At 42.4% G+C, this 12,366-nt stretch overlaps 1 long non-coding RNA gene across 1 annotated transcript in view; it reads left to right on the top strand.

The window, feature by feature from the left end:
* The window catches only part of LOC149470762 (uncharacterized), a 38,219-nt gene extending 26,157 nt beyond the window's left edge, over nucleotides 1–12,062 (top strand). The window contains exon 3 of the long non-coding RNA XR_016307999.1: nucleotides 11,635–12,062. This is a non-coding gene — a long non-coding RNA (uncharacterized LOC149470762). The remainder of the gene's footprint in view (nucleotides 1–11,634) is intronic.
* Nucleotides 12,063–12,366: the final 304 nt, after the last annotated feature.

Here is a 12,366-nt window from a genome sequence, read left to right as displayed (position 1 = left end):
AGGACTCATTGAAAAGGTAAAGATTTTTCTTCCCTGGAATTCAGGTTAAATATAGCTTCAAAAAGAATTCAGCCCAGGATGGGCCTAAAGTGGACCTGCCCTTGACTGCTAGTCTTAGGAGATTTGGAGAGAGTTTTGATGATGTCATCACTGTATCACTTCCTGTTCTCCTTGTTGGAGGCTCTTATATGAGGAAGCAAAGCCCTTTCTCTACCAAGATGGCCACCTCCACACAGAAACACAATACAGAACAACGCATGATAGGTAATGCGGAAAAGATCAGCTGCATGGTGACTAGTCTTTGCTCTCTGCCTGCCTTAACTTAGACAAAGCTTTCAGAGTTTGGTTACTGTTGACAGTAAAGGCAAGTTGAGTGACTGTATCACAAATGCAGTATTTCTTTGTACAACATTAGCAGGTCACTGATTTTTATGCTGCCTGTAGCTGCTTTTTAAGGCAATATCTTATAAATATATTTTTTCATGCATACATGAATGGTTTTATTTAAATAATGATCTCTGTTAAAAACAAAGGCATATTCATATTTCCATGCCCCTTTGTTAGGTGATACACTGATTCTGCACTGATGGAAGAGTAGCTGCAGGCATTGTTGTGTCTTGTAGACCAAGTCAGAAGAAGTGATTATTCGGTGTAAATAATTTATTAGACTTCTGCCATCTGATTGTTTTAAATGTCTCAACAGGAGCACATTTTAATGAACAACACAATTATAAAAAGGAAAATAATTGCCACAGCCAGTTAATAATTGTGGGAAGGTCAGATTTCCAAATGCCAAGATCAGGCAAGGTGCACTGAAACAGCACACAATATAAAGAGAATCAATGTGCATGATAATTATGCAGTCTAAGTGACCAAATAAAGAGCAGAACTAAGAAATGGTTTCTGAATGGTATGTGTTTTAATCTAATACTGGAAAGAGGAGTGTAGTTATTACTCTGCATGTGTGTAATAAACTCATCTTTATTAAACCCTTAACACTTCTGTTTCAAATGCCGCTTTGTCTTAAGATTCAGCTGCCTGTGGATGGTGCCAAATCAGCAGCTGACCATACTGCCTGGATAGACTGGGTCCAGATATATGCACATAGAGTATCCAACAAATTTTATTTCAGATTATTACCATCCAGACAGGGGCCAAGTGACAACTCATGGGACCCCCGGGCAATAGGATCATGGGGCCCCTGTGTCTTTGCCCAAACTCAAAAAAGCCTATGAAAAAGGTACCAGGGGCATCTCATCGGGCCCCCTACTGACCCTGGGCCCTCGGGCAGTGCCTGAGTTTCCAAATGGTCAGTCCGCCCCTGCATACAGATGATGTTTCTCCAGTCTGTTGAAGTGTAAAAGTCAATGATTTTCGCAAACCTAGTCTCTATGAAGCTCTAAGACTGACTGAGGGAACAAGGAAGAAATAGGGCGGGTCTAGCTAGTACTGAATTAACTTGCACTAAACAGGAGGGAAGGGCAAAGGAAATACTAATTCACAAAGTAAACAAGTTTCAGTGACTCTAAATAGCTACTAGATATCAGCATACTACAAACAATAGCAACCTGATAGAGTTCAATACAGCAACAACAAAAAAAAACGGTGTGACAGAATAACTTCTGTATAGTTTCAGGTGCTGGCAATGATGGTTCCAGGTAGTGACCTGAGAGGGGTACTCCCTTTGGAAGATTAAATAAGAAAAACCATATGAGGAATATGGGTGGGGAAACACTGGCTCTTTTTAATGAACATCTGTATATTTACAGATTGGTCCCCACTCTCCTTTTTGGAATTCCCAGTTCTCTATTCTCTTCCTGCTCTACCTGCTTGCTCTCCTGCTCTCTGCCTGTAGGCGGGGCAGTCTGTACTCCCCATTGTAGGTGGTGCTGAACTTAAACAGCAATACAGATGAGGAAGAACATTGTGGGGAACCTAGTTCCTCTATGATTTCCTTTGGTCACCTGGGAGCAACTGTCCGATTGGATGTTGGGCCCCTAAGTGACCTCTGCAGCCATCTTAGTTAGGACAGAGATTATTTATCTCCCTAACCCTGGGTTTGGTACACTTTGTGGGAGTGGATAGTGTAGGGACAGAGCTCCTGTCTGCTAGGAACAGCACTAGTGTTAGGGAAAGGTTCCAGAGGAGCAGAGAAAGCGCAAGGACTGTGCTATCTCCATTAAGGAGGCCTCCCATTTGGGTTGGACCACCCAGGGTGCATTCCCACTCCTTGTTACAGAAGCTGTCTGCATCATTCAAGCTACTGTATCTCTGCTGTGCATCCCGTAAGAGGCTCTGAGTTGTGCTCACTCGCTGGGCTGCTTTGCACCTTGGAACTGTTACAATACACAGTTTATAGTACGCAGCCTCTGTGTAATCTCTGCCACGCCACACTATGCTGAACCCTGATCACATGCCTTTTCCCCACTGCCTTCCTTGCCACTCACAGTCCTTGCTCTCTTCCTGATGTGCAAACCATTAGTTCTCAGATATGCTTTCCTTCTGCACCAATACTCAAGTCATTACAATGTCTCCTGTGCTTGAATTTGAAATTTTGCTGATTTTATATTTTAGAGATTCTAGGAGACGTAGGAACACCCAAAACTCTAAGGTGAGATTGGGTAATACAGAAAGCAGTTCTTACCAATATATAAGAAGCCAAGGAGTGACCTAAGCTGGCAGACTTCCAAATTGTTATATTATATTTGGTTGCACTGAATCTTTATATTACTCAGCAGAATAAGCGTAAAATCTCCCAACTAGCTTAGACGTTTAGCCTAGTTCAGAAGAGTAATGTTAAACCACATCTGTATAACCAATAAGTCTCTACCTTCCATTCAATTTATATTATGGCAGTTCTAAGGAGGCTCTGGAGGACAAGTTATTTTAAACCTTTAAGAGCCATACTGTATCTGAGTGTAAAGGACACAAGGGGGTTTATTTACTAAAGCTGGAGAGTCCAAAATCAGACTCCCTTCTGCATAGAAACCAATCAGCTTCCAGGTTTCATTGCCAAAGCTTCATTGAACAAGCTGAGGTTAGAAGCTGATTGGTCTCTATGCAGAAGGGAGTCTGATTTTGGACTCTCCAGCTTTAGCAAATAAACCCCAAGATGTCTTCTATTACTTAGATGGAAACTCATCATCTGTGTCTCTTTAAAACTAGTTTCACTTTGTTACTAGATGCCTGGTTTACTGCAATTAACATGGAATAGTAGAACACTTTGCCTTGGTTGCATTGCAGAAAACAATTATACCATCTGTCATATGTCAAACATGACCCAGTCGAGTGCATTGGGTCAGGCTGCAATCGCAAACTAAACACTTGGTTTGTGATGTGTTGTTCCCATTCAAGATTCCCTTTGCATGAAAAAAATATATGCATTCAGGAGGTGTCAGTATTGCTGCACCAAGTGATCCATTGCTTTTCAGAGGAGCTGTAGGGACTGACACCCGTCTAAACAATCCAAAGACTAACAACCTGTTTACACCAGGTTTCACTGCAATGGTGCATGCAATTCATCAAGCATTGTGGCATGCTGTGTTATCGCAGCCCAGTTATTTTCCCTCTCAATGTCAGGTAGATCACTTCTCTTCTGTTTTTCATTTTTTTACAGCATGTAGGCTGTAAACACTAGAAATGTGCACGTTGGAATTTTCATTTTGTTTCTGATGCATTTGTTCATTGAAGAATTCATTTTTCATATTCGTTATGTTTAACCAATTCATTTTTGGAATTTGTGTCAGGGCTCCAGGTATGACCAGAGGTGTGTGGACTGACACAGGGAAACGCAGGCTTCAGGTATAGAGTAAACAGACAATTTATTAAAGACTAAACAACACAAACGCAGTGCAAACAACCCAACCTCCAACAGATAACCATATATACAAATCAAACGTAGTCGGGCAGGCCAGGTCGGTAGCAAACGGGCAAACGGGGTACCAGGAGCGAGCAGAAGAGCGGTCAGGAATAGCCGAGGTCAGGACAGGCGGAGTTCGTTCAGAGTCAGGATCAAAGCAGAATCAGGATCAGGCAGGAAGCAGACAGGATGCAGGTACAGGGGCTCATGGGAAACATACACCAAGGCACTGATCACAGGCCTGGTCCTGCTTAAATACACCTTCTGCAATCAGCCTCAGGTGATGGCCTGATTGCAGGAGTGAGATTCTGGCTGCTGAGAGCACCCACTGGCCAGCCTTGGTACTGCAGCCCACAAGGCAGGTGAGTCCCACCACCATTGGCGAGTCCATTCCTGACAATTTGTTTTGTAATATTCGGCATTTGTATTGTATACTCGTTGGTCCAAGTGCATTAAAAAAAACATTTTTTCTTTAGAAGATTGCTATATATTTCAGGAGGATTCAATATTTATATATTGAAACTATTCGGAAGGATTCAATATTTTTTGGCTCAACGAAATACATAATGCAAAATTTGGCACCCCGGAATTTTTTAACTCTAAGAATTGCACTAGACTGAGGAACTGAATTGACTGACTGTAACAATTACAAATTCAATATAAAGTGGTTGTAAAGGCTTAAGGTTTTTTACCTTCGTGCATTGTATGCAGGAAGGTAAAAAGCTTTCCGTGTGCATCGTTTTTCCCCCAGTCCAGTGATATGCACAGGAGACTTGGCTTTCCCAGGTATCTCCCTCCTCATTGGCTGAGACACAGCAGTGGGAGTCATTGGGTCCCACTGCTGTCAATCACAGCCTGTGAGGAGGGAGCAGGGGGTGGGGCCAAGTCCCGCTCTGCTGTGTCTTATGGATGCAGAGAGCGGGCTCGGGGCCAAGCACACACCAGTATCACCATAGTAAATGGCTTGCTATGGGGCTCATTGCTCAGTAGGGAGGAGAGCTGGCAGGGAACCCAAGAAGAGAAGGATCAAGGCTGCTCTGTGCAAAACTACTTCACAGAGCAGGTAAGTATAACAAGTTTTTATTTAAAAAAAAAGAAAACCTTTAGTATTGCTTTGAATCTGAATTATCTAAGGAATATGAAAATTTAATTCATTTCCCCATGGACTTGAACTACTATTGCATCATGTGACATCATCTGAATGAAACAAATGCATTTTGTTAATTTCGTTTTAACTTTTTTGGGGATTCGTTGGTATTCATTACTATATCCATTCAGAGGTTCGTTTACATTGGAATCTGCAAACATTGATTCATTACGAAACAAAATGCCCATGTCTAGTAAACATGAAATGATATTAATAACTATAACTTTAATGGTGGAAGGTGGACACTGTGACAAGAGTGGACCATGCCTGTACATGGATGCTTGTAGTTGTTATCAGGAGTGCATGAGACAAGGTGAAAATGCAGGAGCAGATTTGGGAGACAGTTGTCACAGGATATGCCTGAACCAGGATTCATGGCAGCTGCAAAAGGATTTTTTAAATGAAGAACTTCACCAACAACATCTTTTCCTTCAATCTTAAATTGTGTCCATGTGTCCTTGTCAGGTCACTATTGTATCTGTAGATAGAGATAATGTCTCCTCTTAAATACCTTCTCAATAAGGTAAATACATTTAATTTACCTAATCATTGCTCATAGCTGAGGTCCTATAAGCCCCATATATTTTTGTTACCTTGGCCAGACTCTTTCTAATTCTAGTACATCCTTTCTATTGATTGGTGACCAAAGCTGGACTGCATATTCCAGATGAGGCCAAGATTGTGTTTTGAAAAGGGGTTGAGTATCGAATTATCCTTTGAGTAAATACCCATTTTATTGCATGAAAGTATTCTGCTTGCAGTCTGGTATTGCTTGCTATGATGTAGTCTGTGGTCCACTGGGACCCCCAAATATTTTTCCACTACTGATTGTCCCAGTATAACCCCTACTAACAAGTATCGTGCCTACAATTTTTTTGGCACCTGAATGAATAATTTTGCCCTTTTCAACACTAAATCTATTTTGCCATATCTTAGCATGCCCTCCTATTTTTTTGTCAAGGTCATTCTGTAATGTTGCTATGTCCTGTGCCAAAGTTATTTCTCTAAATTTGCATCAACTCCTAATTCCAACCCCAATATTCTTTATAAAAAAGTTAAACTGCATTGGCTTTAAGATAGAAACCAGGAGCATGCCACTTGTGACCCTGGTCAACTCAGAGGCTGAATTATTTGCCATATGTATTGATGAAGCCAGCCCTCTATCCATGTGCATACAATTACCTCCAGTCCCATAAACTTTAGTTTGAAAATTAAGCATTTGTGTCAAATGCTTTAACAAAAACCAGATAAAGTGCATCTACTGTCCTAATCTAAATTAATACTAACTTCATTGTAGAATGTTCACTGATTTGCCTGAAAAGAGCAGTCTTTATTAAATTCATGTTGATTATTACTAATAAAACAATTTTTCATAAAGAAAATCTTCAATAGAGGTCCTTAGTATTCCCTCAAACACCCTGCAAACTATTGATGTTAGGCTGACAGGTCTGTAGTTCTCTGATTTACATATAGGCATTTTTTTGAATATTGTAACCATATTTGCGTTATGCCAATCAGTCAGTACCATTCCAGTCTTTAGGGAGTCCGTGCAAATTAGGAACAGTGGCCTAGTTACCACCAAGCTACAATAAATTCCTAGCAATTCCTACTAATAACTCCTTCTTTTTTCTGTGTGTAAACTGAAGAAAAAATGTGTTTAAAATATTAGCGTTAGTCATGCCATTTGTGACCAAAGTCCCAAATTCATCCCTCATGGGTTCAATTTGTTCTGTTCTTACCTGTTTACTGTTGATGTATTTATAGAACTTTTTCAGGTTTTTCTTGCTTTCTAAGGCAATGTGCTTTTAATAATCAATTTTAGGTGTTTTGATTGCACTCTTGCATTTCTTACTACATTCCCCATAACTGCCAAAGTTGTCCCTTGCAATTTGTATTTTTCTGAAAGCCATTTTTTCTACTTTATTTGTTTTTTAAAACTAGAATTGAGCCACATAGGTTTAACGTTTGTTCTCACCAAAACCCACTTTATATCTACTGGAGGTGAGGTGTGCTGTTAGGAAATGGAGCAGCAGAATACAGTCTTGGAGGTTTTCCAGCCTGCATTACAATCCTTTTTATATCCACTCTATCTCATGGTTTTATTAGACTTGATGAGAGATTGCATTTAAAGAGCAGGAGGCTGGCAGCAAGCCATATGCTGGACCAAATAGGAGACTGCTGCCACTTTCATGAACACAGTAGCAATCAACAGACTAAGAAATTGTCCATTAAAATGGAATCTCTGGCCGTGTACATCTTGTGAATTTGTTTTTATAGCTGCTGAGTTGCAAACTACATAGCACTGTCTGTCCATTTTTACAGAGGAGATCTATTTTTTAAAACTTTGCAGCCAATAAGAATATAGTTTACTCTGGTCAGACTACTGAAGAAGTTGTGCAAAGTGTGGCTGAATTGCTTCTTGTTGAGATTTGAAGACGGGACAAACTGTAGAAGGGATTGGGTAACTTAGGTATGGAGAAACTGTTTTGGAGGTTGAATGTTTTAAATACAGAAAGCAATGGGGTGGATATGTTAGCTGAAAAGGACATTTAAAAGTTTGTAGATGTCTGGAAGAGTGGCTTTTTGAGATTGAAGTTCAGGGGTTCTTACTCATATTTTATATTGGGGCCTGGGCATATCAAGCACCTAGCCATATCCAAATACCATCCTCACTGCCATCGTCATAAGCAAGTGTAGCACCCTCATAGTTAGCTAGGGGGAGCTAGATCCTAATGGTTAGACAGGAGCTGGTTAGCAGCTCAGGTGTAAAAACCAGTGGGATCAATTTGCAGTCAGGGCTGAGAGACTCTGCAAGCCAGTCCCTTTGGAATTTCCCCTTTTTCTGAGGCTTTCGGAGGAGAGCCTTGGAGGAAGTGGGTGGATCTCAGGCATGGCTGGCTGCACTCTTGAGAGACCTCAGCCAATCCCCAACAGAAGGTTTTGCAAGGGGCTAGGACCCCCTGAAAAGTGTAGAAGCCTGCTGAATAGCAGGGAGTGTGTGATGGAGGGAGAGGTGTAGAGATTTGGAGGAAGATGTGAGGCGGAGGGAGAAGGCTGCGAGGAGGCTTAGTGGGATGGGACCTGCCTTTGAGCCTGGAGCTGGAAAGGCAGAAAACTCAGAGCTCACTGGCCCCCTGAGCAAGGACCACCTGTATGGGAGGAAAGGAGCAGCCCAGCTGACAGGCCTGGTAGCAGCAGCCAACCAAGTACACATGCACACCCGGGGAAGGAACACTCTGATGGGATACCATATTAGCCCTCTACTAATGACTGTTCACCTCATTTAAAGGGACAGGAGCCAGGTCCCCTGCTCATGAAAAGTCTCCAGATTGCTGGGTGAAGAGGAGTTCATCTAGGGTCTGGAGTGGTACAGCAAGGAGATGCTGGCTAGCACTCCAACAAATACCGTGTTTCAGAAGAAGGAGAAGCTTGTGAATAGTTCAGGAAGCTGTCCTCAGTTATTGGTTTCCTTGGGCATCCTATACCCCCCTTACCCTATCCAAATTCTAATCCCCTCAAGCAAAAGCTCAAGGACTGATTTTCTGACTGAAGCTTGTGTGTAAAATGCTGAAATGCCTGGCTATGCGGTACAAGGGGGACCTACATTCATCAGCAACCCCTAGGGGGGTAGTGCTACACAAATGTGCAGCTAAATCACTTCTTCTGGATAAAGGGGGCATACTGTCCACTTTAGAGAGTGTTTGTAATGGTCAGGACTTTTAAGAGCAGAGGAGGGATTATGAAGATTGATGGTCTTATGTGCAAGAGGTAATGAGTTATGCAAGTTAGCTCTGAGGTAGTTGGGATTCTATGGATATTACATTTGGAGCAGTGGGTATAAAGCTGACTCATTCTTTTGTCCTGGTGTCCAAGTGTGCAAAGTTTTGTGACAGAACTGACACATTGATTACTGTACTTTAGACCCCTGGTGCCCACCCTGCAGTCATTTACCTATTGCCCTGTTAAAGTGGTGATTTCTAGCAGGTTCATGTATTTTTACAGTCTATGACTGTCTCCTGAAAGTGGTTGTAAAGGCTGCAGGTTTTTCATCTTCATGCATTCTATGCATGAAGATGAAAAACCTCCTGTAAACAGCAGCACCCTCATTACTTACCTGAGCCTCATCGCGATCCAGCAATGTGAATAACAGCTGTCCCGGGTCTCTGCCTCAACACTGGCGGAGACAGCATGCTGTCAATCACAGCCAGTCAGCCAATATGGAGAGAGAGGGGGCGGAGCTAAGCTATGGGGGCAGCCAACAGAAAGGAGGAGCCAGAAGAGCCTGTGGGGAACCCGAAAAGATGATGATACATGCTGCTCTGTGCAAAACCACTGCACACAGTAGGTAAGTATAGACATGTTTTGTTATTTTACAAAAAAAAAAAAGAACCTTTAAAATCGCTTGAAGCATGCCCCCAGTCTCCAACAACTTATACAGCATGTTCACAGTCTTGACAGTCACCTGCAGCATGTTGGCAGTCCCTGACCATCTCTGGTATCATGTATGAAATTTTTGACCATCTCTTGTATCATGTATGAAATTTTTGACCATCTCTTGTATCATGTATGAAATTTTTGACCATCTCTTGTATCATGTATGAAATCTTTGACCATCTCTTGTATCATGTATGCAATCTCTAACATCTCTTATATCATGCCTATAGTCTTTGACTATATCCTATTGTGCGTCTGCTGTTTCTGATAATGGATATTCACTGAAGTTTATGTGCAGTCCTTTGGTGATGTCGTTGGCCACAATTAAGGCCTCCCATATCGATGTAGCACCCTCTTAGGTAGGTACTAGCTGTAGATGGATAGATGTAGTACATGTTTTGATAGGTGAATTTAGCTACCACACTGTCAGAGGCGGACTGACAACTCATGGGGCCAGCGGGCAATAGGGGATCATGGGGCCCCTGTGTCCTTGCCTAAACTCAAAAAAACCTATGAAAAAGGTACCAGGGGCATCTCATGGGGCCCCCTACTGACCCTGGGCCCTCGAGCAGTGCCCGAGTTTCCAAATCGTCAGTCCGCCCCTGCACACTGTATTCAATGTGACCGATTGTTAGGGAAAGCATAGTTTACTCATTGTACTCAGTGAAGCTGCATTCTGCTAGACAGGTTTGCTCAGTGTGTTCAGCTGCTGCTGGTCTTATAGTTCCCTCTGCATCCACAGAGCTTGACACATTTTTAGATGATAGGTGTGGAGTTATAGATGGCAGCATGAATATTGGTATAGCCCTTTCCAATCCCACAGGCAGGCTCTGATGGCATGCTGGTAGACTGTATATATTTAGTGAGCACACTGAACTCTAGGTCTTTTCCTGGAGAGGATTAGTTCAGCCTGGGGAGGACACACTGCCGTTCCAGGCAATGCTGCTATGTCTGCTGTCGTGAGGCCTCAGGTGGGCAACCTGAGGGCCTGAATGCTAAGACCACTAAGAGCTGATTGAGGATCCATTTACTGGTATCACGGAAGAAGGCAACCAGCTGTGTTTGGGCTTTGTGAGTACAGACACCCCTGAAGGATCTTAGAGACTTTTGTGCTGCCAATACCCCTCTGGTGCTATAGAGCTGTGGGTCAAGTTAAAGGGGACAGCAACTGGTGTCCTAAAGAGTTTGTTTAATCTAATCTTCTACTTAAAAGGACTCTGCTCTGGGGGCTCAAAGAAAGAGATTTATAGTTAACTACTGCTACCCTTAAGCTGAAGTCTACTGTTTGCTACAAGCACAGGCTTTATTATAGCTTGCCCTGAAGAATACCTACATCCTCAAGTGTGCATAGTTCTTGTTTTTGGAGTATCCCAACTAATTCCCTCAACCTTATCCTCGTTCTCCCAAAATAAAAACAACAGAAACAACACCCCTGGACTAGTCATTATAGTGGAGCTCCACCCAAAAGGGGAAGTTCCACTTTAAGCCTTTGTCCCCCGCTCCCCATTAAGTATTGGCACCTTTGAGAAGCAGGGGGGAGTGGATACCCGAGTTTGACAGGTAGCCACTCTCATTCGGAAGTAGAAGTTGTTCTTCCCCCCTCCCTCCCCGTAGTCTTCTGGGACACGTGACAGGTCCCAGAAGACTACGGGGCCATTCACAAAGCGCAGTGCTTCTCGTGCATGCGCAGTGGGCACCCGGCTGTAAAACCGCAAGCTGTCCCAGCCGGGGTGCCCACACTGAAGATGCCGGTGTCAGGGAGAGAAGACGGCTGGTGAAACCAGCGGTAGTGAGGACACTGCTGGACCCAGGGACAGGTAAGCGTCTGTATTTTAAAAGTCAGCAGCTACAGTTTTTGTAGCCGCTGACTCTTTTTTCTTTCTGGTGGAACTCCGTTTTAAAGAAACATGTGAATGAAGCTAGAGGGGAAGATGTGGACCGTATTCCTGTGCCTCATACAGGAGTAGGACTACATTAAGAAAGTTGACCATCACTGCTTTAGACAGTGCTTGTAAAATGAACCAATGGAATTACATATTTGCTTCAATAAAATGTAACCACCATCATGTGGTAATAGTTGCAAATTTTCAGACTGCAGATTCACCTGCCACTGTTAAAGCACATCTCTTGGCAAGTCTAAATTTTTTCATTTCCATGCATTTTTCATATTTACTTATCTATCTTCTGTTCATAGAAAGTCCAGGGGATGTCAAATCCCCATGCTCAAATTATTGACTTCAAGATACTGTGATGAGGAGTCGTGACAGTGAGAAGACCAGTGACCCAGCAAACCAGCATTTCCAGATCAATTATTTCTAAAAGAAGCCAGTGCCTGCATAAAGAAATGCACAGACAATAAAGGTGGGGCACACAATTGTTTTTGTGTCTAGACACCTTTTTACACAGCTCACAAAGGCATACAAAATATGTTTCCAGATAAATGCAGTCTTTGGTACTAATTGTGGCTAGATGTTCTTGCAAAATTTAGCAATTTTAGAATATTAATTTCCTTGTGAATCCTTGTGGATTTTTGGAAGTACAATTTAAAAGACTTTGCAAAGCTTTCCACTAAATGGTGATGAAAATTTCAAAGCTTAATAAAACTGTCAAGATGATATCCTACCAGTGTTTCGCATCCTGTTGTCGATATTGTAATAAAAATGTGATATCTTATTTATTTTTAAAGACAAAGCTAATGAAGCAAGTTGGCTTTTATCTCTGCTTCCCAGTCAGCCCTCAGTGGTCATACACACAGGGCTTTTTCCTCTCATCAGGGAAATGGGATTGATTGCATAGTGATACATGTGGGTGGCATGAGGAGATAGGTAGCAGTCACCAAGGCTGTAGAAAGTTTTCCTCCTGTACTGTAGTATACTGACATGATTGTTTTTGTAAGCTCATAACTATTTTGGGTATGTTTTAACAA

Source organism: Staurois parvus, unplaced genomic scaffold (genome assembly GCF_062004578.1).
Source record: "Staurois parvus isolate SC_StPar_1 unplaced genomic scaffold, SC_StPar_1.0 ptg000031l, whole genome shotgun sequence".
Classification (NCBI taxonomy): Eukaryota; Metazoa; Chordata; class Amphibia; order Anura; family Ranidae; genus Staurois; species Staurois parvus.
Note: the sequence above shows the minus strand (reverse complement) of the source record. Positions and strands in the feature narration are given on the sequence as shown.